This window comes from Protomyctophum parallelum (assembly GCF_964188405.1).
Source record: "Protomyctophum parallelum genome assembly, chromosome: 8".
NCBI classification, from domain to species: domain Eukaryota; kingdom Metazoa; phylum Chordata; class Actinopteri; order Myctophiformes; family Myctophidae; genus Protomyctophum; species Protomyctophum parallelum.
In genome coordinates, this window is record NC_139703.1 from 41,015,807 (window position 1) to 41,042,216 (window position 26,410).

Consider the following 26,410-nt stretch of genomic DNA (forward strand, 5'->3'; position numbering starts at 1 on the left):
CTGGTGTCTGGACTGGACCCATCATGGGGTCCATGTCATACTCTGTCAAAAAGAACTTCATGCGACAGCACTTCAGCCAAGACATACAGTAGGGGTATACAGTACACAATAATACAGCCATGCAGACTGGAACTTTGCTACAAAACCAAACAGCCTTTCTGTATTGTGTGTAGTGTAGTGTAATACAGTATGACTTAGGGCATTCACTTCTAGTCATTTTTACTAGTTGCCTAGTTTACTAGTCAACTAGTTGTTTGTTTAACTACCTATTATTTTTTGGGAAATAAATATTTGTACATTTAAAAACTGTACATTGGTGACTATAGAACTATAATGTACCTGATCTTGAGGCCTACAAAATAGGGAAAACAAAAACAAAAACGTTTTTTTTTCTTATCAACTAGTCAACTAGTACCAACAAGGTCGACTAGTGGATTTACTAGTCGACTAGTTGCTTAATGCCCTATGACTGTGTCGCACACCAAACAGAGCTTGTGCTGTAGATGGGGTGACCAGATCCAAACCGTTTGAGGGACAGAGGCTGGTTGCTGGTGTGGAACAGCAGGACGGGATGGGATGGGATGGGGTCAGCAACCTAATAGTCCTACTTAAGTTGGTATTAAATGCCCTGAGGTCATATTTGACCGGACTCACCGAAAGGCCTAACATTTCCTATTATTTTGTTATTAAACAATAAACCCCCTCTGGCGTCTCACATTTTGTTTTAACCCCTTTTGGTGTTAGCATTATGTTATGCTTTAGCTATTGAAAAATAGCAGATCGCTTGTAGGTCTGCTATTTTTGAAAAATCAAAGAACGACTGACATAGAAACATAGCTTTTTCAGAAAACTGTCAGCATGTAGAAGACATTTTTAGAATCTGATCTCAGGTCAGAATGGGTTAAAACACAAACACCAGACCAACAATGGAACATACATGTGCTTATGGCCGACGATGGTCAAAAACAACATGACTACACATGACATGCAACAGAGTAAAGTAAACAACTTTTAATAGACAAGTAGTATAGAGTACTGAACAACTACATGTCATGTCAGTTCAAGGTTGCACTTCAAGCACTTTGAATGCCGGCGGTGTCCCTATTTTGGTCATTACAGGTGAAAATAAAGAGTTCAAAAACATTTTGAAACATTTGAAAATGTTCTCAGAGGTTTTAGATCTGTTACTTTCATTATTTTTGATAATGTGATTAATCACTTAAATGAACATCTACTTAAAGCAAATTATCCCCCCCCCCCCCCCCCCTTGAAATAGTAGGCATTTCTTTAGCTTCTTATTATTATTTAAGATTTTCACCTATAATGCAAATATGGTTAAGCATTACTGGACTTCAGCATAAATATGGCACCCCCTTGTGGAGCTCAGAGGGTACAACAATATATCCCATGCTAGTATCAAGTACTATCCTGCAGTACACCCTGCCAGAGAGCAAAAAGACAGTTAACCAAAATGGACTCAGCTACATCAGTATAAAAACTGGACGTTTAGACTAGGGCTGGGGGATCCGGATCCGGAAGCGGATCCGACATTGAGTAAACAGAATCTGTTTCCGTTACACTTGGTTGGAACCGCTTCTGGAACCGGTTTTTAAATCACACTTTAGCCAAATTCCATTACCCCAAATCTCGGCCACTTGCTCACTCACACTCGCTCACTCAGGCATGGCGGTGTTACAGTCAAGTTGGTGAGCTGCCAAAATATGTGACCGCATCTTCTGGACTTCACATAACATACAATGGAGGTCTTTAAATATGTGTCCTGATAATACCGCTAAGTTGAACTCTGCTAATAAAACAAACTGCAATGATTTACGTTCGTACACTGACATTATGTGATTGTCTACACGATTGTCTACACATTTCATCAGGTCACCGATTTAACCGTAACACCGCCATGCTGGAGTGAGCGAGTGTGAGTGAACGAGTGTGAGTGAGCGAGTATGAGTGAACGAGTTGTGAGTGAGCGAGTGGCCCGAGATTTTGGGTATTTGAATTTGGCTTTGGAGAGCCGGTATGTGGTCTTCACGTCTGCTATTACAATTACAATACAAGTGGTTCTTCAACTTTTTAATTTCAAGGACCACCATAACTCTGAGTATACAACATGGAACCAAATGGACCCATAACACTCTTGAGTTACATACTGTAATTGTAAGGGTCCATTTGGAACCCCCTCAAGTCACCCAGAGGGGGTCGACTAGACCTCAGCTTGTAGGTCTGCTACTTTAGAAAAATCTTGAAAATGTGTTGCAAATCTTTTAGTTTTAATATTATATATTCTTTCAGAGCGAACGTTTTGATCTCATATCTGTGCTTCTGAGGGGTTCCTGGAATAACACATTTTCAGATGGGGGTCGGCAGCCAATTACATATACGTTTTGGGGTCCTTGACATGAAAAAAGTTGAGCACCACTGACAAAACCGTCACGAATTAAGAAGACATTTTGTAGAATCGTCCTCAGGTCTAAATGGGTTAATGCAATACTATACTATACTGATTGAATGTGTATATTGGAAATTATATAATGAAGGCCAAAATTATATAGTTGTTTTATATATAGGAATTGTTAATATCGGACCGTTAAGAGGGCGTCATTAAGGAAGTGAAATCGTTAAAACCCTAAAGGATTCCAACCCTCGTTGAGACCATGTTACCACATGTTGGACATCATAATAAACAGGAGCGAGGGAGCTGGATTTGAATCAATTTGCGGATTTAATTAGCTTTTTTTGTTTTAGAGCAACCAACTTTGAGCCAAGATGGCAGTTCTTATACGTTTTAGGCCACATGATATAAACAGCAACAGTGGTTATCTACCGGCATTTAACCACCGAAACTATAGCGAAACATATTCCTCTAGCACTCATCACCTTTGTCCAATAGCTAACCAATCAACTGAAAAATAAAATACAAAATAATTTAAAGTCATACCATGTAACTTGTTTATTTTTTTAAATAATATATATTCCACACAAAAAAACATTCCACAGAAATGCATTGTTGATCACTTCTCTCAACACTACTTTGCCGGTGCGTCTGTCCCCCAACACTCGGGTCAAAACCGGCGCAGGCACTTGGAGGAAAACCAGTGCTTTGGGACGAACCGCAAAATGTTCTCATTTATATACATAAGTTAATACAGTTTGTTCTGTTATACTTTCCAAACTATTCTCCGCTGGGGGACCCATTATTTAACACAATTATTCCCCCAACTTCAAAGTGTCACTAATCAAGGTTAACACGTGTAGAAACAAAGTGGGTAGTAAAATCTTGTGCCGTTTACAAGCTCCCGTCATTTGCAGTTTTCAAGAAAAGATGAAAAGAACCGAGGTAGAGCACGTTTTGGGGGGTGGTTGGGCGGCACTTCCGCACAAAACCAGTTTTTTATACGATATTTTTGGGGCCGTTTTGCCTTCATTAATAGATATACAGTAGCTTTACGGGGGGTGGGAGGGAAGACAAGCAGAAAAGGTCGTCAGGATCGGGATTTCGAACCCGCGACACGCTGTCAGGTGCCTGGACCGCTAGGCCGGCCCGGGCCACTAGTTTCGTTTTTTAACAGACTTCTGGGAATCGTAGTTCGACCGGACGCCGTTATGACCCCTCTCGCTATCGGAGGGGTCGCCAAAAAGACTACAAAAACCAAAAGGTTACACAGTATGACTTTTTAATGACATAAACATCAACAGTGAAAAAGGGGGAGAGAGAAAAAAAACAAAATCAATCTCTTCAGGTTTGGAATGGTATTCTCTACAGTAGCAAAATAAATAATAATAATAATAATTATAATTATAATTATAATTATAATAATCACCTCAATTCGATGATATCATACAAGGATTTGGAGGCCAGACGAGCGATATTAAACCGTTGAGTGGTGTAGAGTCGAGCCTAGCATGGCCTATGTTAAGAGAACTAGCAGGCAGTCCACTGTATTTATCACATGCCCACCGAGACACCCTGTCAGCCCGCTGTATGTCAATGCGTTGGATTGTGTGTGATGACTGTGATTGTGTGTGTGTGTGTGTGTGTGTGTGTGTGTGTGTGTGTGTGTGTGTGTGTGTGTGTGTGTGTGTGTGTGTGTGTGTGTGTGTGTGTGTGTGTGTGTGTGTGTGTGTGTGTGTGTGTGTGTGTGTTGGGACTGGGAGGGAGGGAGGGCATCAGGTAGTGGCTTATGGAGAAAAAGGAGGTGGCAGATGAAAGCAAACGATTTATTTATACTTAAATCATACAGTGGTTTCCAAGCGCCTCCCAAAAATAGCTGATCTACAAGCTCACGACAACGCGGCAAACGTGGGCATTGTGATAAAAAGTAAAAATCGGACCATTCTTACAACGAATGAGAGCCTCTCCTAGAGGCAACATCTTCAAACTATTCCATTTGATAGTTCCAAACACCTTTATGGAAGGAGTTAAGGTCCCTGCACACTGCTGCGTTTTTCTCATTTTTAGCAGCGTTTTCCCTGCTGTTTCTCCCGAAAAATCGCGTCCAGCCTGCAAGGAACTTTACTGCGGTCTCGTTACGCTCTCGGGCGCTCTCCATGCGACGGAACTGTGGTGTTGCTGAACCATCTCAATACAACATTCATTCATTCAACATACATTTTAGATTTACTTGTTCAGTGTTTATTTCAGGTAAAGTGTTCTTTTTATATTGAAGTTTAATGTACTGTGTATATATACCGTTCTTAATCTATTTATTGATTAGTGGTTATAGTATGCAAGTTGTCAAAATAGAAACTTGAATCAAATGTACATTTATTTATTTATCTATTAGAACCCATTGCAATCTTTGATAAAATACTGGTCAAAACATCGGTACACAGACTCTCCGAAATCGGTATCGGCATCATGGCTTCTAAATAAATAAAAAACAATGAAAACCACTAATTGTCAGTGAAAGGCAGAAATGTCATCTTACCCGATCCAAGTGGAATACAGCCTCTCCTGAGGAGCAGAGATCTGGACACAGACACACAACACAGGTCAAAGGTCACACACACATAACACATACAGTAGTGTTGAACGGTACCAATACTAAAAGAACACTATCATACAAAATTGTTATTTGTAGATCAGATTACAAATTACAAAGAAGAAAAACAAGAAAAAAATGCAGTTTTTTTCTTCTTCTTTCTAATTACTTGTTCGGCCCGAAGAATTGTGTTTGTTGTCATGATTTCTCACAACTCAAGTTGGCTTTGGCTTAAACGGTCTTTAAATAAATACTTTTTGAAATGTCGTATGAGGAAAATTAACGGGGAATCGTTTCCTGGGCCCTGGTAGGGGGGCGGGGCTGCGATGCTCTATTTTATTAAAGTCAAGGTGGAATTTATCCCCTACTTTTCATTATAGCTCAACAGTTGACATTTCGGCGCTAGGACAGGAAAATCCCGGATGGCAGCATTAAAAGGTGATAACATGAACGGTTCGTTCTAGTAAATCTGTGTCCACATTACCTTGATCTTCACGTCTTTGGGTGTCAGCTTCTTGACTTCAGTGAGCAGTCTTTCTCCAAAGCCTGTCAAAGACCAATAACAGGTTGTGCTTTTAGGAGATGCTCCATTACTTACAAAGATCAAGGTCAGAGTAAATGCTAACAACAACAACAACAACAACAGGTCAATCAATTGCATCAATCAATTGCAGTGCAGAGCAAGTATAAGCTATAGACCAGTGGTTTTCAATTGTGACGACACAAAGACAACTCTGACAATATCGCTGAGACAGTTTATTAGTGTGGTTGCCCTAACAGGGCAACCACACTATAGTACTTGGAACACTTTGTTATTCTTTCTAGAGTAACCTTTTTTTGGAAACGCTACTTCATCTGTGTGCTTGTATGTTGCTAAGAGAAATGTTGTAGAGTTTAATTGATATTAATGAATTACTGAATTAATTTCACTCATTCTTGACATTCCTGTAAAATTACTTCTACTGGATTCAATGGCCAATAGTCCCTTCCTAACATTTTAGTGTAGTTTGTATTTGTCTTAGTTTTAGTCACCATAGCTTAGTTGTCATTTAGTTTCCATTTAGTTTTAGTCAGTGGAAAAAAAGGATAGTCGACGAACACTTTTCGTCTTAGTTTTTAGTCGACGAAAACAACAACTGACCAACAACTGACCAACCCCCCCCACCAACCTTTGATGAGCGTGGAGCGAAAACAACAACTGACCAACCCCCCCCACCAACCTTTGATGAGCGTGGAGTGAAAACAACAACTGACCAACCAGTAACCCCCCCACCCACCTTTGATGAGCGTGGAGCGAAAACAACAACTGACCAACCAGTAACCCCCCCACCCACCTTTGATGAGCGTTGAGCCGCCGCAGAGAAACAGACAAAAACAACAACTGACCAACCCCCCCCCACCAACCTTTGATGAGCGTGGAGCGAAAACAACAACTGACCAACCAGTAACCCCCCCACCCACCTTTGATGAGCGTAGAGCCGCCGCAGAGAAACAGACAAAAACAACAACTGACCAACCACCCCCCACACCAACCTTTGATGAGCGTAGAGCCGCCGCAGAGAAACAGACAAAAACAACAACTGACCAACCACCCCCCACACCAACCTTTGATGAGCGTTGAGCCGCCGCAGAGCAACAGACAAAAACAACAACTGACATAGTGTCAATAGTGTCACTCACTATGTCACTCACTATGTCACTCACTCTGTCACTCACTCTGTCACTCCCTCTGTCACTCCCTCTGTCACTCCCTCCTCCTACAGTCTCTTCCTCTTCACCCTCCTGCTGGGCATCCTTTATATAGAGCCGTTTGCTCTCTGCAGAAGGGGGGGGTCTGAGTGTGAAGGCTCCAGACTGTATGCGGTGGCGCGTCTCCTTGGGCTCTACACCACGCCTTCTGTTTGACTCCAGCTTCTCTTGACACCGCTGCATAATTGCTGTCCGATGGGTTGAGCGCCACTTGGGCTTGATGGCTTGGAACGAGGTCTTGTCCTCGTCACTGTATTCGGCACTGACAAAGTTGGCGTCAGCTCCTTTAAGGTGGATCAGGTCCTCCGCACTGAGGAACGTCTCTCCCACCTCCTTTCTCTTTTTGTAGAGCTGGGTAAACATAATGGGAAAGAGCAGGTTAGACTTTTAAAGCAATAAAAAAAAACATGCTATGCTAGGGGTCATTTTAACATTTACTCAGGCATAAAATAGAAACCCAGACTTCTTGATTCAGCAATTTTCAAATTGAGACATTTAGGACACTTAATCCAGAGCAATTTACAGTAAACTAGAAACCTCATAAATACATATTTACTTTTGATCATCAATGACTATTTCTAAGAGCTATGAGTATAATCTGTACAGTGATACTATAAGTAAACTAACTGCTGTCTACATAATGTGCTTGTAAATTACACATTTTAGCCTATATTACTGTTATCAGACACTTTTAACCATGTTAGATTAATAATTGACAACATCCTTTTTTTGGGGGAAATAAAATAAAATCAATGAACAGAAATTGGAGAAAAAAAACCACAGCTCCATACGTATTAGGACAATATCAGTCACCAGAACCAAGGACGGTGTTTTCAATTAATCTAACATGGTTAAAGGACCACTTCACAACCTATCTTGATATAATAGGTCCTCACTAATAATCATGACATTTAAAAAAAAAAGGCTCATATGAGGGCTGTGGGCAGTTCAAAAACCCATCCACCAGTGACATCGTTAGGCAGATTTTCTTTTTGAGTGGTGAAACCACTCCAAGGAACAGCTTTGGGACCATGTTACTATGTTTACCAATGGGGGTGCTGTTGCACCACTCGCTTCAAACTGGTCTGTTTTTTAAACAATATTTCACTTTTGTTTTTCTTATCATTAGTGTTATGGATTAATCTTTCAGACCATTTGCGTCATACATCCAGAACGATGGCTTCCGCATTTTCGCATTGCAACGTTTCATGACTAGAAAGCCTGCCGTTTCTATTAGCTTGGATTCCCCGTCGATGTCACTGGTGGACGGGTTTCTGAACTGCCCACAGTCCTATGAGACAGACTGAGTAGGAAAAAAAAGTGCCATTTTATCATGATTACTGAGGACCTATTACATAAAGATAGGTTGAAAAGTGATGAAGTGGTTCTTTAAGATAGTTTTAGTTACGTGTTGGCATAGGGAGGGGGTGGTTCTGATCAAATGATCAAATATCTAAATACTGAATACTGAATCAAGCAGCTTAAATATGCCCAAATAGTTCAAATTGCCACTAGGGCTGCACGATTAATCAATTTAAATCGAAATTGCGTTTTTTTTTCTTTTTTTCTTTTCATGTCAAAAAATGAAAATCAACAAATCGTTTTTCACTTCAACTAGGGTATTTACGTAATCTCTCTCGCACTCATGACCCACAGGCTACCGTAGCCTCCTCCTGCCGCACAGAGAGAAACGTTGAAAGAAAGGAGAGTTAACATGTCTGCTACGGGGAGTGACAGGAACGAGGGTGGTTTTGCTAAAAGGCAAAGTAGTCCCTGGTGTGTGTGTGTGTGTGTGTGTGTGTGTGTGTGTGTGTGTGTGTGTGTGTAATAAAGACTAGCATAGCAGCGGATGGAAAGAGTTGCGCAAACACAGAGCACCAACCCCAAATGAGACAGATGCATGCGCTCGGACATAGACACGCATTATGCACAATGCCACATCAACAGCCACTTGCTCAACCAGCGTTTTAACAGTACACCCAGCTGCTTGCGTTCATGGTATGCAGCCACAGAACAGAAGCGCTCATCAACAGTGTCTATCTTTGTAGTCTACATCGCCTTGGCTAAAAATAAATGAAGCCCGATTTATGCTTCGCTGCACAAGTTGTAGGCTACAAATGGATGATCTGCAAGCTCACAACGTGTCACCTCCGCAACAAGTTGTGAGCTTGTAGATCGGGTAGATCGTGATCTACTAGTAGATTAAAGGCTTTACAGGTAGATCACATGACATGGCCCTAAATACCACCTGCCCACCATACCAAGACAGAGACACATACTTCCCACAGATTACAAACACCCACACACACCACGTGAGTTTGAAACTATGAGTCATGACCAATGACAACTCCCATACCTGTGCAAATACGGCAGCAAGATTTGTGAACTGTTGTGACAAGAGGATATCCAATGGTATACAACCACCCTAAGGACTACCATCTGTGCCAAGTAGACCGTTGGACCAGCTTGTAGGCCCTACATGTAAACAGAGCTGCTACCTTTAAACAGAGCTTAAATCTGTTGTTTTTTTCCTGTATACTATTTAAATAGTCCTGAGAAAAGAATGCTGCCATTTGTCCCAAAGTGACTGCAAAGAATTGCTTCTATTTGTTTACAAAAAAAGCTTTATGTACTGTATATAACAATGCAACATAGCTCTGTTTACAAAATGCTGTACCCCCTCCATCTGTATATTCTTTCCTCATTTTCAACAGTTTTTTCTGGGTGCCTGCCATGCAATGGCAGAAACACAGGTTGAAATCCGCAACACATACTTAATCATAATCGTAATCGTAATATATACCTTAATGTCTCGGGTCACTCACGGCGAAAACAAAAATCGCATTTGACGTTTACTTTTTGCGATAGAGCAATTTGTTCGGACATACGTTCTCTCACTGAGTCAGTGTGGTTTTAACTTTCAATAGTGTTTGCATTCGCATAGACTAGCCCTAGCCCAGGTGAAAATGATACTTTGTTAATGATTCAAGGTCAAGTTGACCACCTCTCAAACACGCGCACACACGAACGCACATGCACGCATGTGCACGCACACACACATTGAAAGTCAATGGAGAAAATCGGGGAAACACGTAACTGTCATTTCTCGACCGTTTCAGAAGCAGGGCGGCTCGCCGGAACCGGGCCGCCCCCCTGAACGAAACAACAAATGGACCCTTACAGCTCAGACATCTTAGCATTAGCATGTTAGCATTAGCATGTTAGCATATTAGCATGTTAGCATTAGCATGTTAGCATTAGCATGTTAGAATTAGCATGTTAGCATGTTAGCATTAGCATGTTAGCGTGATAGCATTAGCATGTTAGCATTAGCATGTTAGCATGATAGCATTAGCATGTTAGCATTATCATGTTAGCATGTTAGCATTAGCATGATAGCATTAGCATGTTAGCATGATAGCATTAGCATGTTAGCAGCATGTTAGCATTTTAGCTTGATATCATGTTAGCATTAGCATGTTAGCATTAACATGTTAGCATTAGCATGTTAGCATTAAAATGTTAGCATGCTAGCATGTTAGCATGATAGTATTAGCATGTTAGCATGTTAGCATTAGAATGTTGGTGGCAACGTAATGCGCAATAAACTAAGACAAAATACCCCATTGAAAGTCAATGGGGAGACCTGGCTCACATGTAACCATATGGACTCTTCTGAGAGGCTAAATGTCATCAAATGGTGGTCCGTGGCTCAAATGCTGCACAGACTTGGCGAGCTTCAGGCACCCAGTAAAATTTCTTGAAATTTTGTTTCTAGTATTGTATTGTACTTTGAATTGAATTGTGTCCTGCAGCAGAGCAAGTCAATAACTCACCCGATCCCGTCGGCTGTTCAGAGTCTTCCTCCGTTTGATCTCATCCTGTGTCCCGGCCAACTCCATTTTGTTCTGTTGCTTCAGATTCTCAAAGGCCCTGTTACAGGCTTCTAGTGAATGACAACAAAAATGCATTATGATCTCTAAATGTATTATATTAAGGCATCTTAATAAACTAAATGGGGTTACTCTGACGAACATTTTCTGTTTATTGAGAGCAAGAAGAGACAGGGAGACCCCTATTATTTAGCAAACGCATACAGACATGATTACTATTTGAATAGAAAACTAACCTATTTAACAAAAAAACACACCAATATTACATTTTGCAATATTTGATGGTCAGTGTGCCATATGTTAGCTTTAACTGTGTCAAATCAACACTAATCTACAATTTAGGCATTTAGCAGCTGACAATTTATCAAGAGTGATTTACAGTAAGCAAGGTAAACATACATAGAATGCAGAGACAGTGTAGTGCCTCAGTAAACTAGGATCACATGGTAAGCCAGGTGACCAAATTGTTAATATTACCACTTTAATGATGCTGCAGTCACACAGGATCAAGCAAGCGGTAGACAGCAAAATATTTTAACATTGATGCAGTCTGCCGTTACCGTTTACCGTTCTGCTACTGTCCACTACTAAAATGACTTTGGTTTGCCGTCTGCCTGATCCCATGTGAATGCAGCATGAGTCCCCAAATAAATGTGATGTTAGACTTACTCCTGATCAAGTGGGTGCCCCAGTCGGGCTCTGTATCCCTGATCGCTTGAATGACCGCCTTGGTGATCCGCTCATTGTGATCCTTCCTGAAGCTGTGGATAATGACACTTTTAAGATAACGCTCATACAGAAATATAATTTAAATACAAATTGCCATTGGCTATAGGTTTTGTTATTTCACAAAACGGAGGCATTTCAGAGGTAAAAAGAAAACGTACAAGTCAGTTGGCTGGACGTGCCAGTCCGCCCCCAGCTCTCTGTAGGTGTCCCGGACAGCAGCCTGTAGGGACATTAATACAGTGGTGTCTAATCATGCTTCATGGAGAGGGCATAGATAATATCGGTACATGCTTAATGCCATTATACATAGATAATATTGGACATATACTGTGACGAGGAATTTCCATCAGCTAGACTCATTTGAAGATCATTCGAATACATTTAAATTAATCTATACAGACCGAGCTTTGAAGCTCGGAACCATGCTGTGAGTAACAGAGTCCTTTTCACCTGTTCCCCCCCCCCCCTTTCCCCTCTCACCTCACTCCTTCTCATCCTGTTCCCCCCACCCCCCCTCTTCCTTTGTGTGTAAGCAAATGGTCCTTACATCTAGAGAGATTGTATTCACTTCGGCTCCACCTTGTAGGTGGAGTCTATCTCTGATATAAACTGTACCTCGGTGCTTGTATCGTGATGCCGGCTTGGGAGACCGGCCTGTGTGCTTGCAGCATCCGTGGACGGCTGTACACGTTAAATAAAGATCAACAAAGAGAACTTGCTTGCCTCCTGACAGACCTGTTGATTCCTTACGCGTTTAGAGTGTGTAAAACCTGCCACGTCAATTTGGTGTCTAGAAGTGGGGATCCTGTGTCGTTGAGCTCCGGAAGATCAAGCCACAACTGACGTCAACGAACCGCTCCAAAAAGGACAGAAGAATCATGGCTGCATCAATGGAGTTCAACGCCTGGATTTTAAAAAAAAAACCCTGTGGCTACACTAAAAAAACGGTGAGAATCTTCCAAATTTCAGACAATTGAAGAGCTAATTATAAATTCTAAGACCATATTTTGCCAACCTATCTATTGTAATAGTCAAGTATGCTTGATTCAAAATACAGCAGCAAGCCTAGCCTAAGAAAAGAGACCTTGCATTAAGCCAAGTTTGCAAACGCAAAGACACCTTGTTAACCTTGTTGAAAACAACATAAAGAAAACATAAAGATACAGCGTTTTGCATTAAGTCCAGTAAAGAAAGAGAAGTAAGTTTGTAAACACAAAGACACCTTGTTATACTGAGAATAGCATAAGAACCTTGTTGTAAACAACATAAAGACATCTTGTTACTCTCAGATAAGACATAAAGATACCGTGTTTAGACCAAGTAAAGTTTGTAGCACAAAGATTACCGTGTTACATAGATAGTCAGTATGGGAAATAAAAAAAGTGCGCCAGTGGAAGAAGACAAAGAAAGATGGTCTCCTCTCATGAGCGGGATGGTTGCAAAATATGGTCCAGAAGCATTAGACTGCCTTGATGAGTGGAAACAGATGGGGTTCCCAGAACAAGGCTCTTTAAGTATAAAAAAATTGCTTGACTTAGACCGACTACTAAGAGAAGCTGAGAAGAAAATGAGAAAGAAAAAGTCAGTTAAAACGCACAAACTTGACAGATGTGACCGCCACAGGAAAGTATTGTCAATGTGGATGGAGGAAGCACAATTTAGACAACGGGAGAGTCATATGAGGGAACTTCCAAACATAGATTCTTTGAGGGAAGAGAGCGGGCCACTGGCTCCTCAGAATTCTCCTTTGTCTCCTCCACAGCAGACCCTGGACCTGGGCTGCCTGGGCTCCATGCGGGCCGGTCAATCTGCCATCCAGCTACAACGGACGGCTGTGGCTCTTGCTGCGGGCCTGCAACCCTCTACTCCAGCAGCGGTCCTGATATCCGCTGCGCTCAGCCTATTGAAAACTGTTGCTGCAGACCTACAGCCCTCTACTCCAACGGCAATATTGGTGTCCACTGCGATCAGCCTTCTGGAGACTGTTGCTACGGGCCTACAGCCCTCGACTCCAACGCCAATCCTGGTGTCCGCTGTGCTCAGCCTTCTGGAGACTGTTGCTGCAGGCCTGCAGCCGTCTACTCCAGCGGTAATCCTGATATCCGCTGCACTGGGCCTATTGAAAGAGGCTCGACACAAGGAAGGCTCCGCTCGGTCCAATGACACTGCTAAGAGCCGACGTCCATCCTGCACTGGCATCCCTGGCCCAGAGCTGGCCAACAGTGACGATGCGGACACGACACGGAAACCACAGACCTTGCTTCCATCTGTGCATCCGTCCACCCCTGGCAGCCATGGGGGGACAGGGCCCCATCGCAGCAGTGTCATCATCACCCAGGGCAGCACACCGCCACATGAGCAGGGAAGAAGAGGGCCTGGGACAGCGAGACGCGCACAGGGTGTATCAGAGTATTGTCGCCTGCCGGGCGGGGTGCCCACCTCAAGTGAACTTTGTTCTAACCCATGGATGGACCAGGAGGACGGGGACAACATACTGCTGGCTGACATACAGTGCCCCATGGTAGAAGTAGCCAATCCGCACGGCGATGTAATGATGGTGCAACGCCTATGGTCTCCAGATGACATAGGCCAATACGCAGCTACACTGAAAACGCCTACTGAAGTGGGAGGACGCCGCTGGACTAAAGAACTGCAGGCCTTTTGTCGTACATACAGACCTACAATGAAAGAAGTACTTGACATCTGTGCCAAGAATATAGAACCTTCAAAAATGCAAGCAGTCCTAGATGTCGCCCAAACGTATCAAGATGAGAGGCCTGTCCTTGTACAATTTGAGGACAATCGCAGATACATGACTGCTGTGGATGCAGTGTGTGAGAAGATTATTACACTCTTCCCAACGATATTAAATCTGACTGAAGTGCAGAACTGTAAACAGGGCAAAGATGAAACGATCAGTCAGTTCCGCCACCGCCTGGAGGAATCCATACTCATCCACGGAGGAGGAAAAGACCAGAACGACCCGTTTGCCAAAGCCTTCCTGGTCAGCCAGCTAATAAGCAACATGCATGGAAAACTCTCTAAGCGAGTGAAACAATCTCTCATTGGCTACAGAACAGCTGATCCGGCCGACATCATCAAGCATGCAACTCATGCAGAGGACGTCGAAAACGAGATGAACGAAAAAGAGAAGAAACAGGATAAAAACAAGGCCGAAGTCCTTCAGCTTGCAATGATGAGCGCTGTCACTATGCTGTCAAAAGACAAAGAAGAAGACTGCGACAAGAACGAAAACAGAAGACATCTGCAGAGAGAGGACAGTAGGGGCTATTATGACCAACGCAGACAAGTCTACCATTCATCATCCGAGGGAGACCACAGGGATGAAGAAGATTTTGGACACTGGGGGTAGTGGACAGGAAGGGACTACGCTTCCATGCAAGACTACAACCGCCGCCCAGGTTATGCACACATTACACCCCCCTGGAGGACTGTCCTACCTGTCATTTGCTCCACTAACCACACACACACACACACACACACACACACACACACACACCTCCCCCTACCAGACAGCCCAATTAAGAAGAAAAAGAAAAAAGAAAAAGTGGGGGTATCACTCGACCGTATACCTGGAAAGAAAATATTGTTTGGAAATATGATGTTTTCTGTTTATTTGTTATGTTGCTGTGCTAAATACAGGTCAAATTGATTCAACAGGGTACTGTATTAGTATCATTTTTAGGGATTTCTTGGTTTATTTGATTGCCTAGCCACGATTGTTAAACCCATGTGTCATTATTTTGCTTAGCTCAAATATGTTACAAGTACTCCTATTTTTTATGTATTTTCTTCAAATGTATTATGATGTATTATTTTGATATTGATGGAAAATTCACAATTATTGTTTAATTAAGCTGTTGTTTAATTAACAAGAGGAAGGATTTGACGAGGAATTTCCATCAGCTAGACTCATTTGAAGATCATTCGAATACATTTAAATTAATCTATACAGACCGAGCTTTGAAGCTCGGAACCATGCTGTGAGTAACAGAGTCCTTTTCACCTGTTCCCCCCCCCCCTTTCCCCTCTCACCTCACTCCTTCTCATCCTGTTCCCCCCACCCCCCCTCTTCCTTTGTGTGTAAGCAAATGGTCCTTACATCTAGAGAGATTGTATTCACTTCGGCTCCACCTTGTAGGTGGAGTCTATCTCTGATATAAACTGTACCTCGGTGCTTGTATCGTGATGCCGGCTTGGGAGACCGGCCTGTGTGCTTGCAGCATCCGTGGACGGCTGTACACGTTAAATAAAGATCAACAAAGAGAACTTGCTTGCCTCCTGACAGACCTGTTGATTCCTTACGCGTTTAGAGTGTGTAAAACCTGCCACGTCAACTGTTATACTAACAGTAATATAGATGATTGAGGATCCCCCAGATCAGCTCAATGTGCACACAGGGTGTATACAGGGTATTTGCATAAGTCACAATTGAATGACTTTCAAGACCTTTTCAATACCCACATAAGAAACCCCACATAAGAAAGCAGAAAACATGAAAAAAGACGATCTACAAGCTCACAACGACTCCCAGTTTGTGGCTAGCCTGTAGATCAGCTACTTTCAAACATTTGAGGAACAGAGTCAAACTAAATGTAACGCCTACAATTCCAAGTGCTTGTCAGGTGAAATATGAATATTCTGGGTAGGGTCACGGCCATACATTTATACAAGGGGTTCTAGAGTTGTACAAGCTTGTAGATCGTCTAATAAAATAAGAAAAGAGCAGAGCTAAATAGCTTGAACTTTATGGAAGTTTAATCTGCAACACAATATGTAGTGGGGCTTCCATGCTTAATTTCTCTCAGATATTAGGGGTCCTTCATGGCCTGAAAAATGTTGAGGATAAAGATAAATAGGTAGATTAAGTACATACAACTCTTGGGGAATTTTTTGGCTGGCAGGAGGAGGCGTTTGCAGGATGGATGTCTCCATCCTGTCCAGCCTCTCTGTCACCCCTGAGAAGCCCTCCTGGACTGCGCTGGTCAACTCCTTGACGGCATCCCTCCAACCTCCTGGTGAGATGTGTTAGGGGAAAATAAATAACTCTTTTTTACAGACTCTTTTTTACAGACTCTTTTTTACAGACTCTTTTTTACAGACTCTTTTTTACAGACTCTTTTTACAGACTCTTTTTTACAGACTCTTTTTACAGACTCTTTTTACAGACTCTTTTTACAGACTTTTTTACACTATTATTTTACACTATTATTTTACACTCTTTTTTTACAGACTCTTTTTTACACTCTTTTTTACAGACTCTTTTTTACACTCTTTTTTTACAGACTCTTTTTTTCACTCTTTTTTTACAGACTCTTTTTTTACAGACTCTTTTTTTTACAGACTCTTTTTTTTCTCCTCCAATTAACCCTTTAACCCATTCTGACCTGAGATCAGATTCATACGAGGTTTCCACTGGACACACACTGGTCTGATTAACCCATTCTGACCTGAGATCAGATTCTAAAAATGTCAGTCGTTCTTCGATTTTTCAAAAATAGCAGACCTAGAAGCTCGTAGTGCGCCATTCGGTGGCTCACTATGAGCTTGTAGATCTGCTATTTTTTTACAGAGTCTTTTTTACAGACTCTTTTTTTACAGACTTTTTTTCTTGCAGGCTTTTTTTCTTGCAGGCTATTTTTCTTGCAGGCTATTTTTTGCAGGCTATTTTTCTTGCAGGCTATTTTTCTCTGCAGGCTATTTTTCTGCAGGCTATTTTACCCTAACCCACCTCATCTCCTAACCTAACCATAACCCTAACCCCCCTCATATCCTAACCTAACCATAACCCTAACCCTAACCCCCCTCATATCCTAACCTAACCATAACCCTAACCCTAACCCACCTCATCTCCTAACCTAACCATAACCCTAACCCACCTCATCTCCTAACCATAACCATAACCCAACTCATCTCCTAACCATAACCCACCTCATCTCCTAATAACCATAACCCTAAACCCCCTCATATCCTAACCTAACCATAACCCTAATCCCCCTCATATCCTAACCTAACCATAACCCTAACCCTAACCCCCCTCATATCCTAACCATAACCCTAACCCCCCTCATATCCTAACCTAACCATAACCCTAACCCACCTCATCTCCTAACATAACCATAACCCACCTCATCTCCTAACCTAACCATAACCCTAACCCACCTCATCTCCTAATAACCATAACCCTAACCCCCCTCATATCCTAACTTAACCATAACCATAACCATAACCTCATATCCAGTCCTAACCTAACCATAACCATAACCCACCTCATCTCCTAACCTAACCAAAACCATAACCCTAACCCACCTCATCTCCTAACCATAACCATAACCCACCTCATCTCCTAACCATAACCATAACCCTAACCCTAACCCACCTCATATCCTAACCATAACCATAACCTAATCTTTTAACCTAACCATAACCCTAACCCTAACCCACCTCATCTACTAACCTAACCATAACCATAACCTAACCATAACCTCATCTCCTAACCTAACCATAACCGCAAGCACGGGAGCAGACGCATGTTGGACTAATGCCCTGTCTGAAAAGTGTACGGACCTCATGCCAAACACAATGAAACATCTTATACGAGGCCTCTACCTGTAAAACACAATGTAACATCTTATACGAGGCCTCTACCTGTAAAACACAATGAAACGTCTTATACGAGGCCTCTACCTGTATGTAAAACACAATGAAACATCTTATACGAGACCTCTACCTGTATGTAAAACACAATGAAACATCTTATACGAGACCTCTACCTGTATGTAAAACACAATGAAACATCTTATACGAGGCCTCTACCTGTATGTAAAACACAATGTAACATCGTATACGAGGCCTCTACCTGTATGTAAAACACAATGAAACATCTTATACGAGGCCTCTACCTGTATGTAAAACACAATGAAACATCTTATACGAGACCTCTACCTGTAAAACACAATGAAACATCTTATACGAGGCCTCTACCTGTAAAACACAATGAAACATCTTATACGAGGCCTCTACCTGTAAAACACAATGAAACGTCTTATACGAGGCCTCTACCTGTATGTAAAACACAATGAAACATCTTATACGAGGCCTCTACCTGTATGTAAAACACAATGAAACATCTTATACGAGACCTCTACCTGTAAAACACAATGAAACATCTTATACGAGGCCTCTACCTGTATGTAAAACACAATGAAACATCTTATACGAGGCCTCTACCTGTAAAACACAATGAAACATCTTATACGAGGCCTCTACCTGTAAAACACAATGAAACATCTTATACGAGGCCTCTACCTGTAAAACACAATGAAACATCTTATACGAGGCCTCTACCTGTAAAACACAATGAAACATCTTATACGAGGCCTCTACCTGTAAAACACAATGAAACGTCTTATACGAGGCCTCTACCTGTATGTAAAACACAATGAAACATCTTATACGAGGCCTCTACCTGTATGTAAAACACAATGAAACATCTTATACGAGACCTCTACCTGTAAAACACAATGAAACATCTTATACGAGGCCTCTACCTGTATGTAAAACACAATGAAACATCTTATACGAGGCCTCTACCTGTAAAACACAATGTAACATCTTATACGAGGCCTCTACCTGTAAAACACAATGTAACATCTTATACGAGGCCTCTACCTGTAAAACACAATGAAACATCTTATACGAGGCCTCTACCTGTATGTAAAACACAACGAAACATCTTATGTTCTATGTGCTCGTCTGTAGGTGTGTGTGTGTGTGTGTGTGTGTGTGTGTGTGTGTGTGTGTGTGTGTGTGTGTGTGTGTGTGTGTGTGTGTGTGTGTGTGTGTGTGTGTGTGAATGGGTGAATGTAATGCACAATCCCTGTAAAGCGCCTTGGATAAAGGCACTATATAAATACACCATGTACCATTCATAGACCCAGTGATGTAAATAGGTTTTCAATGTAATGAGTCCCGGGATGCAGGGATGGTCTTTTAGAAATGAGTCCCAGGATGCAGGGATGGTCTTTTAGAGATGAGTCCCAGGATGCAGGGATGGTCTTTTAGAAATGAGTCCCAGGATGCAGGGATGGTCTTTTAGAAATGAGTCCCAGGATGCAGGGATGGTCTTTTAGAGATGAGTCCCAGGATGCAGGGATGGTCTTTTAGAGATGAGTCCCGGGATGCAGGGATGGTCTTTAAGAAATGAGTCCCAGGGACATTTGAGGAGTCCCACTTCAACCACGTTAGGAGTCACATTTTGCCATTTTGACAAATTGCAGCATTTAACATAAGTAGGTACTACCAGTAACCTATGAGCTGGAGGGAATAATGCAAGAGAAAATACTAAACTAGAAAGAAATAAACTATTAATGTGTGTTTTATTCAGTTTTGATTGATTGAATACTTTATTAGGCAACATAAATGCAAACAGCACAGTGTACAGTCAGGCATCTTTGTTCAAAAAAGGATCTCACCGAAGAAAGACCTTGTGGCCTTGTTTCCATTCGGGTCCTATCTAGCCCTGGTCCAAGGCTTACAGCGAGCCTCTCTCTGACGCCTTGTGGAAGCCCTCTGGTCATACTTCCACTCCTGTGCGCTGTTTTTCTAATACCAGCAAATAAACAAAACGACATAACCACTCACCGAAGCAAAGCCTGCTAGACCTTAAGGTAAAAGTCTATTCTCGAACCTGGGAAGCGTCTCAGGTCCCCAGTTTCTCTCTAAAATGCACTATTTTAATCATTAAATAAAATTAATACAACCAGATCGGCGCAGGCAAGACCCGGAAATGCCGTAGTAGAAGAAATGACTGCCCGGTAAATTCAGGGTAGGCCTACATTGCGTTATTAAAATGGCACAAAGTGCATTTTAGAGAGAAACTGGGGACCTGAGACTCTTCCCAGGTTCGAGAATAGACTTTTACCAAGGTCTAGCAGGCTATGCTTCGGTGAGTGGTTACGTCGTTTTGTTTATTTGCTGGTATTAGAAAAACAGCGCACGGGAGTGGAAATATGACCAGAGGGCTGTGGAAGGTACTTCCACAAGGCGTCAGAGAGAGACTCGCTGTAAGCACTGGACCAGGGCTAGGTCCTATCCACTCACACATGACATGAATAATAAGTTAACACAGTAATAGTAAGTGATATAACAATAATAATTTAAAGCAACATATACATTTCCTCTAAACATGAGATATACAGTAGCCTATGCACAGGTTGGGGACGAAGGTTTAATCGGAAGGAGGTTATTCGCACAAAGAGGCTGGGGCGATCACCTCCTCTCCCTTTGACCTGCTGACAGGTGAATTTTTAGGCCTGTCTTGAAGGAAGCCAGTGATTTGTTCGTTTTGAGCGATGGGGGGAGGGCATTCCGTCAGGTTGATATCGTCAGATTATGTAATTCCTCCTGCATTTGCATCGTTGTCATCCTGGATTAGATTGACTGATCATAATTATGTCTTAAACTTTTCCCCCTGTATGAGTCTCCATGTGTTTACTCAGACTACCCATCTGAGTAAAGCCTTTACCACATACTGTACAAGTATAGGGTTTTTCACCTGTATGAGTCTTCGTGTGTTTATTTAGACTACCCGTCTGAGTAAAGCCTTTACCACATACTGTACAAGAAAATGGCCTTTCACCTGTATGAGTCATGATGTGTCTTTTTAGATCAATCATCTGAGTAAAGCCTTTACCACAAACTGTACACAAAAATGGCTTTTCGCCTGTATGAGTCCTCATGTGTGTTTTTTGACTACTCGTCCGAGTAAAGCCTTTACCACATACTGTACAAGAGAAGGGCTTTTCGCCTGTATGAGTACTCATGTGTCTTTTTACATCAGCTGCCTGAGTAAAGTCTTTACTGCATACTGTACAACTAAAAGGTTTCTTCCCTGTATGAATCCTCATGTGTTTTTTTAGATGATCCTTTCGATTAAACACTTTTCCACACTCTGTACAACTAAATGGTTTCTTCCCTGTGTGACTCCTCATGGAGTCAGTTTGTTTTGATGATTCCAGGTCCCGGGACAGTTTGCGCTGTCCTCCCACATGTGTGTTTTGTGATTTCAGTTGGTTTAAAGCTGACTGATGTCCCCTAGTCTCCTCCCACTCATCACTGTCTTCAGTGTCAGATTCAGAACAGTGTGAAGAGAGGAGCTGCTCATCACTAGTTGGCTGTGATCGTACCCAGTACTCCATATAAGCTTGTGTTTTCATGTGTTCAGTTGAGGTGCCGGCTACAGGCTCTGTCTCTCTGTTTTCATCATCATCAACAACTTCGCTTTTCACTGCTAGTAATGTCAACGTTGACCCACCAGCCTCTTCTGGTCTTTGAAGTAGCTCCTCTTGTTCCTCTTTAATGTGTGGAGGTTGTGGTTCATCCTCTTCAGATGGAACCTCCTCTTTACACACAGGGACGAGCAGGACGTCTAGGAACAACAATACAAGGAGACAATAAAAGGTTTGAATCCCGTACCTCAGTGCAGGGTAGTGGATGGAAAAAGTACCAACAAATTACTCTAAGTGTGGAGTTTCGTGCTGTAACTGTGGACATTAATAGCCGACTGTGTGCACTGGAGCGTCCTACTGACCTGAGGCCGCCGGAGGCTGTGCCTGATACAGGTGGGGATGCTGCGACTAGTGCCGTTAGCTCGGTGGCTACAGAGGCTGTGCCTGATACAGGTGGGGATGCTGCGACTAGTGCCGTTAGCTCGGTGGCTACAGAGGCTGTGCCTGATACAGGTGGGGATGCTGCGACTAGTGCCATTAGCTCGTTGGCTACAGAGGCTGTGCCGGTGTCTGCAACACTGGGACTAGGGTTTCCACCCGTTCCGGAAAATACGGATTCGTCCTTTATTTGAGCATTAAATGATGCGTCCCGTATTGAATCAATACGGAACGCGGTTTGTTCTGTATTTTCCTAAATGCCCCCTGTCTGTCACACAACGTCATCACTTAACAATAATGAACAAAATAAAACAGGAAATATTAAAGACAGCACAATTGTTCTGGCACGCAGGACCTCCCACGAGCATAAACAAAAACCTCCCCGTGGCTGCTGATCTGTTTGTGTGCGGTGTGCTCTGCTGTTGCTCAATTGCGCTGTGGCGACGTGCCAAATCCAGTGCGTGTCTCGCCGGCCGGCCGCACCGCGCTGTTTAAAATGTCTAGTACTAGACGTTCTACAACAGCAGATTCTCCAGCGTCTCAAAAAAGAAAACGCCTTAAAAATATAGACGTGAGTGCAGGGAAGAGGCAAATCCCTAGCTTGACAGCGTCACAGAATATAAAGCAAATTGCAAAGTATGTCGGCGTATGTTTTCTGTGGCGCATGGGGAACTGTTTGATAGCAAACAGCATGCTTCAGGGATCAACAGCATGATCACAGAACACCCGACAACAAGTGTTACAGTTCTTCATGACTGAAACTGCCCCTGAGATCGATTTGGTCTATTGTCCTGCCCATGCAATCGCCAATGGCTGCTGATGTGGGAATAATAGCCAAACTATTTCAATAGACTATTATGGTTGATTGTTTATTAATTAAGTCTAATAAATATTACAATTAAAAAATATGTATTTAATATAAATGAATCAATTGAATTAAATATTGTGCCCATTTAAAGAACTTAGATTCAGAATCAGAACTCTTATGTTGTTATAAACAGAATAGGCTACTTCATAACAGTTAATAAATACAGGGCAGTAGGTATACCCCTTTCTAGTTACTGACCACAGTGACCACCAAGTGACCCCAAAGGCTATTATGGTATGTGAAATCATCCATCCCAGGGCCAAATTAGCTATTGGGCCAGTGTGACCGGGGCCCTTGGCTGTTAGGGGCCCTTTGAGGAAACTGGACCGCGTGGTACTGGGTCTGAGGCCCTGAAATTGGCCATTGATTTTGGCCAAAAATTTGCACGCACACACACTATGGAGCCCCTAACACATTACCGGCTCAGGAGCCCTCATGGGGGTTAATCCGTCCCTGATCCATCCAGCTTCAACCGCTTATCCGTAGTCGGGTCACAGGGGAAACAGCTCCACCAGAGAGCCCCAGACTTCCCTCTCCAGAGCAACATTAGTAACGTCCTCCTGGGGGATCCCGAGGCGTTCCAAGGCCAGTTAGTCGATAGTCCGATAACAGCGCTGCTTCGCCGCGTGGTCGTATAAGTGTTCCTTATTTCAAGATCTCAAAGGTGGCAACCCTAACTGGGACCTGCGGCCGCAAAGAGAGGGACCTGTCTACGAGGAGTCCCCGGAGATCAGCGGCTTCGGCGCGCAGAGGAGAAGGGGGATATGCCGGCGGGAGGCTCTGCTGTGGATGTGGGGAAACCATCGCCAGCGACAGAGATAACTCTCGGTGGAGTGACAACCAGCTCGACTCGCTCGCTACCGTCTCCAGGATGGAGTGAGGTGGTCAAAAAGGGCCAACGTTTGCCAGGTTCGGTGAAAACTGCCGCTCAGTCTGTCTTAACATGTACATGGGTTATTAAAAAAAACGGCAGATCTACAGGGTCACAACATGTTTACAAATTGCAGCATTTAACATAAGTAGGTACTACCAGTAACCTATGAGCTGGAGGGAATAATGCAAGAGAAAATACTAAACTAGAAATAAATAAACTATTAATGTGTGTTTTATTCAGTCAGGTTGATATCGTCAGATTATGTAATTCCTCCTGCATTTGCATCATTGTCATCCTGGATTAGACTGACTGATCATAATTATGTCTTAAACTTTTCCCCCTGTATGAGTCTTCATGTGTTTACTCAGACTACCCATCTGAGTAAAGCCTTTACCACATACTGTACAAGTATAAGGTTTTTCACCTGTATGAGTCTTCATGTGTGTTTTTAGACTACCCGTCTGAGTAAAGCCTTTACCACATACTGTACAAGAAAATGGCCTTTCACCTGTATGAGTCATGATGTGTCTTTTTAGATCAATCATCTGAGTAAAGCCTTTACCACAAACTGTACACAAAAATGGCTTTTCGCCTGTATGAGTCCTCATGTGTGTTTTTTGACTACTCGTCCGAGTAAAGCCTTTACCACATACTGTACAAGAGAAGGGCTTTTCGCCTGTATGAGTACTCATGTGTCTTTTTACATCAGCTGCCTGAGTAAAGTCTTTACTGCATACTGTACAACTAAAAGGTTTCATCCCTGTATGAATCCTCATGTGTTTTTCTAGATTATCCTTTCGATTAAACACTTTTCCACACTCTGTACAACTAAATGGTTTCTTCCCTGTGTGACTCCTCATGGAGTCAGTTTGTTTTGATGATTCCAGGTCCCGGGACAGTTTGCGCTGTCCTCCCACATGTGTGTTTTGTGATTTCAGTTGGTTTAAAGCTGACTGATGTCCCCTAGTCCCCTCCCACTCATCACTGTCTTCAGTGTCAGATTCAGAACAGTGTGAAGAGTGGAGCTGCTCATCACTAGTTGGTTGTGATCGTACCCAGTACTCCATATAAGCTTGTGTTTTCATGTGTTCAGTTGAGGTGCCGGCTACAGGCTCTGTCTCTCTGTTTTCATCATCATCATCTTCACTTTTCACTGCTAGTAATGTCAACGTTGACCCACCAGCCTCTTCTGGTCTTTGAAGTATCTCCTCCTGTTCCTCTTTAATGTGTGGAGGTTGTGGTTCCTCCTGGACCAGACTGGAGCTCCTCTCCTCTTCAGATGGAACCTCCTCTTTACACACAGTGACGAGCAGGACGTCTAGGAACAACAATACAAAGAGTCATTCACAATAAAAGGTTTGAATCCCGAACCTTAGTGCAGGGTAGTGGATGGAAAAAGTACCAACAAATTACTCTAAGTGTGGAGTTTCGTGCTGTAACTGTGGACATTAATAGCCGACTGTGTGCACTGGAGCGTCCTACTGACCTGAGGCCGCCGGAGGCTGTGCCTGATACAGGTGGGGATGCTGCGACTAGTGCCGTTAGCTCGGTGGCTACAGAGGCTGTGCCTGATACAGGTGGGGATGCTGCGACTAGTGCCATTAGCTCGTTGGCTACAGAGGCTGTGCCGGTGTCTGCAACACTGGGACTAGGGTTTCCACCCGTTCCGGAAAATACGGATTCGTCCTTTATTTGAGCATTAAATGATGCGTCCCGTATTGAATCAATACGGAACGCGGTTTGTTCTGTATTTTCCTAAATGCCCCCTGTCTGTCACACAACGTCATCACTTAACAATAATGAACAAAATAAAACAGGAAATATTAAAGACAGCACAATTGTTCTGGCACGCAGGACCTCCCACGAGCATAAACAAAAACCTCCCCGTGGCTGCTGATCTGTTTGTGTGCGGTGTGCTCTGCTGTTGCTCAATTGCGCTGTGGCGACGTGCCAAATCCAGTGCGTGTCTCGCCGGCCGGCCGCACCGCGCTGTTTAAAATGTCTAGTACTAGACGTTCTACAACAGCAGATTCTCCAGCGTCTCAAAAAAGAAAACGCCTTAAAAATATAGACGTGAGTGCAGGGAAGAGGCAAATCCCTAGCTTGACAGCGTCACAGAATATAAAGCAAATTGCAAAGTATGTCGGCGTATGTTTTCTGTGGCGCATGGGGAACTGTTTGATAGCAAACAGCATGCTTCAGGGATCAACAGCATGATCACAGAACACCCGACAACAAGTGTTACAGTTCTTCATGACTGAAACTGCCCCTGAGATCGATTTGGTCTATTGTCCTGCCCATGCAATCGCCAATGGCTGCTGATGTGGGAATAATAGCCAAACTATTTCAATAGACTATTATGGTTGATTGTTTATTAATTAAGTCTAATAAATATTACAATTAAAAAATATGTATTTAATATAAATGAATCAATTGAATTAAATATTGTGCCCATTTAAAGAACTTAGATTCAGAATCAGAACTCTTATGTTGTTATAAACAGAATAGGCTACTTCATAACAGTTAATAAATACAGGGCAGTAGGTATACCCCTTTCTAGTTACTGACCACAGTGACCACCAAGTGACCCCAAAGGCTATTATGGTATGTGA

General features: G+C 42.8%; 1 long non-coding RNA gene across 1 annotated transcript in view; it reads right to left on the minus strand.

Moving 5' to 3' along the window:
- Positions 1-26,410, minus strand: part of LOC310863116 — a 367,874-nt gene that overhangs the window by 294,169 nt on the left and 47,295 nt on the right. The gene's annotated exons all lie outside the window — the stretch shown is intronic.